The sequence below is a fragment of the Nilaparvata lugens genome, chromosome 3 (genome assembly GCF_014356525.2).
Source record: "Nilaparvata lugens isolate BPH chromosome 3, ASM1435652v1, whole genome shotgun sequence".
NCBI classification, from domain to species: Eukaryota; Metazoa; Arthropoda; class Insecta; order Hemiptera; family Delphacidae; genus Nilaparvata; species Nilaparvata lugens.
The window spans coordinates 21,377,612-21,381,848 of NC_052506.1; positions in this window are offsets into that span (position 1 = coordinate 21,377,612).

A 4,237-nucleotide genomic window follows, 5' to 3' on the forward strand; every position below is an offset into this window, starting at 1 on the left:
TGCATAGCCTATATTCATTAATTATTGCTAGGTCATGGCAGCTCATATTGACAAATTTCCACTAGAATAGATACATCCACAAATACATAACATCCTGGTGAAAAAATATTTTTTTCTTCTATTAAGATTTTTTTTAAATTTTATTAAGTAATTGAAGCTGTCGTCTAAGATCTGTCATCTTGGTAGAAGAAATAATATTTCAATCAAACAATCGAGTAATTTTATGTACAATAAAGAAACATGAGTTATTATTCGCGGTGAAATAACAAAAATTATTTTTTCATATGGTAAATGTTACTACGGTTTTGAAGTGAAGTTACTTTCATTTTCATAATAATAATTATGATAGACAAGTTTGTAACAGGTTCAAACAATAAATAATATTATTGCTTAAGTATAACTCTGCATTTAATGAAATATTCCATTGTAATTCTTTGCAGCTGTGATTGCTCAAAAATGTCCAATCCACATTCCCCTAAATAGGTAATTAGGTAAAATTCATGAGGTCATGAATTTTCTAACATTACTATTGTTCATTATAGTATAAATATAGGCCTTTGAGTGAAACAATGGAATCCATTGTAGCCTACACCTTGTCATGCAAATTCAATAGCGAAGTTAACATTATATCAGCATTTTCTCAAACAACTTGATTATTGTTTACTTTAAATCTACGGTACCTACGTGATTGAATTAAAAATATCGAAGATGATCAACTTGATCATTCAAAATGAAACTGCATTGTTTGAACCTCTCCATAAACGCGACCAGTGAAGTTTTTTTTCAAAAACACCTAATCATCTGCATTCAGTTGTTTAAGAATTTTCCATTTCCCCACAAACAGTATTCAAAGGCCATCAAAGATTTCAAGGCTTGTATTTATTTGATGAATGAAAATTTTGTTCACTTCAAGTGGAGGCCTATAAATAAAAAAATGGAAATGATACAATTATTTAATTAAATATATGACTTATGTAACTTACACGTCATAATATATTTAATTTAAATAATTTTATCATTTTTCAATTTTTATAATTTATAGGCCTCCACTTGAAGTGAATAAGCTTGATATAAATATTAGGCTATAAATCTGAACTTTGAAACTTGATTTGTTAATTATCTAGACTTTACTATAGCTGAAAAAAAGACGTTAATACCACTGTATAGTGGTATTATATAAATGGTAAAAGACGAGACGTTGTAGATTGTAGATGCCAGTATTGACAACATCAACGTTTTTTTTTCTTTCAATTATGGAGAAATACCACAGCAACTCTTATCATACAATCAAATAATTACATTACTGTATTATCAACTCATCATTATTTCTGGAAGATACATTTTTTTAAATTTAAACTTATTCAAGTTATAAACAGTTTTGGACACCATCACGAACTGCGATTTTTAATAATATTTTTAGTCCGTCTATTTCAGAACATGTATAATAAATAATCAATTTATTTGTTCACAGTAATCATACAAATAGAGTTGAGTTATTATTGTTATGTAGAGTGCATTTTTTTATTATGTTTGTTGGCTCAACTCTATTTGTATGATTACTGTGAACAACAATATAAATATTGAATATTGAAATTATATTAAATTGAAAATTATATTTAAATTATAATATCTAATATAATTATAATAGATATTGAACAGCAATATTTGTATTATATGAGCAATAATATTGCACAATTTTGATGGTAAAGTTTATAAGGTTTGTCCAGAAGTACAGTAACCATAGTCCATTCTCCTTTAAAGGTCAGCAGAATGCATTTTTCCACACAGATGTGAGCTTAGCAAGATATATAAGTTTCCAAGCCAACTATGTGCGTGGGACTGTCTGACCCTTTGTTGAGAGTTATGGGCAGGGGCGTTCGACATTGTCGTATAGTTTCAATAGGCTATATCACAACGATATTATAGCCTACTGATATTAATTAATATCAGTATTAATATTAAACATAGTGATATAAATTGAATACGGTATGCTTTGCTGCGTCAGGCTATGAATAATTAAAAAAGCATTATTAGACTCTGTTTATTGCTTTTACTTTTTTATAAATGCCTCAAGTCATGCCATAATTCAGATTCACTTAAATCCATCTGCATTCATTAGGCTATATCACATTAATGTTTGCCGTTCAAGTTTTAAGTTAATCTCACTTCCATAAACATAATATTTGCAGACTGTAACAAACACTATCCATTAATTTTATTCTGAATTTTTAAATTTCATGGAATGAGAAAGCAGTCATCTTGAACACTGCTGACCCCCCAAGAATGGTTTTGTTTTGCTCCTGATCTTGTAATTTTTTTACAAGATCTTATTGTGAGAATAATATTTTATGGTTGTTAATGTGAAATAACTTGTAAAATCAAGTTTTTTTCTAGGCAATAATCATTTCATTAAATTTGGTTCCAAATTGAATTTAGACAAACATTTCGGGTAAGTTGACAGCTGATTATGACCAGCCAGGACTTTTACACTACCTATAATAGAAGGTTCTGCTATTAAGGAAGTCTAGATAGTTTTTTTCTAAATTCAATCGAATTGAATGAACGGTAGACTGATAATTCTGGACGGTTTACAAAATTTACTACAGTTTCCTTCTTACTAACTTACGTATACCAACTTCTTTCAATTCAGCACCAAGGTTACAACAATCCAGAATATAAAAGAAGAAAGCAATGTTAGCGAGAATATAGCTGATGACCTTTGGTAACAGAAAGTAAATGATACGTACAGTGTATAACAGTAAACATTTATTCTCAGTTCATTCCCTATCAATTTTTCGATTATACCAAAGAGAAATTAATTTCAAAATGTCATCATTCCTTATTTGAATAGCATCAATGCTTCTTATCGAAACAAATGCTGACAATTTGAAGTGATTCCCATTAAAATAATAATAAAGAAACTGGTCCATATAATCGATACCGGTAGTGTTAAAATTTATCATGGAATAAAACTTTACTTTCATCCCACTCCACCCACACACCATACTGATACTCTGTACTAATGCTTTATCAATCTCTTTCTCTCTCAAACTTTGCTCTCCTAGAATTAAATAAAGGCAGCAATCCAATTAAATTTCATTTTCTCTCTTTCTCATTCTTATTTTTTCTTTAAGTTTTATTTACCACCTAGGTATTTGAATGTTTGACTTCACTTCGACTATCTATCTATTCAACTGTTTGCCTTTCTACACGTAAGGCTGTGCAGCAGGCTAAAAAAAATTTCAAAGTTTTCTGTTTGTATTTACTATCACGTTATCAGAATAAAAAGTTTTCTCAGGATTTTTTTCCAGTTTGGCTACTTTTTGAAATATGAGCGCGTAAAGTTTTAAAGTTTAAATTTTTGGGACAGATCATTACATTTCAAATTCGGTAAGAGATAAATTCTTAAAATATTCATGGTGTACCGTATTGTTGATTGAATAGAGAAAATCCTCAAAAAATTTTGATAGAGTTATTCCATTTTCAAAATTTGATATTCCGGATTTTTTATTCAATAAAAATGGCCATAAAGAAATCATCCTCAAAATTTTATGAATTTATCTCTTACCGTATTTGAAATGATCTATGCATCTGTCCCTGAAATTAAAACTACGCGCTAGAATCTCAAAAATGAATAATCGGAAAAATAAAGTTTGCCAAGAAAACTTTTATTTTGATATAACTTGGGAAAAATAAAATTTTCCTGAGAGAACTTTTCTATTTTGATAACTTGAGATAGAAGACCAAACTTACAAATCAAAAACTGTGAAAAATTACCAGTAAAAATTTTTTAGCCTGTTGCACAGCCTTAAAATCTGGCAGACATGGAAATGTTTCTTTACAAATTCTAAGTATGTTTCTCGCTGTTTTTTGTACCGAATGGTACACTGTACGTGTACATAATTATGTAAAGTTTAAAAGAGAAGTTCAGGACTCCAGGCTCCTAAAGATGAAGGCATCCTAATCTATTTCAATATCTTCCTCTTGCTCTCTTGTACGCATCCTTTTTTTATTTATTATCAATAATCTCCTCGCTTTAGAGCTTTGCCAGGTGGGCAAGCTTATTATTATCTGCAACTCAGAACTTGTTCCAAGAACTACCTTCTGCTATTCTCTCGACCTACCATTCCAAAAGTGTTCTCCTTCCTTATTTCTCTTTATCCTGCTGCCCCTTTATTCCATCACGCATCTCTCTTATTTTATTCATCTATTTTTAAGTAGTTCGTGATGGCTTAGG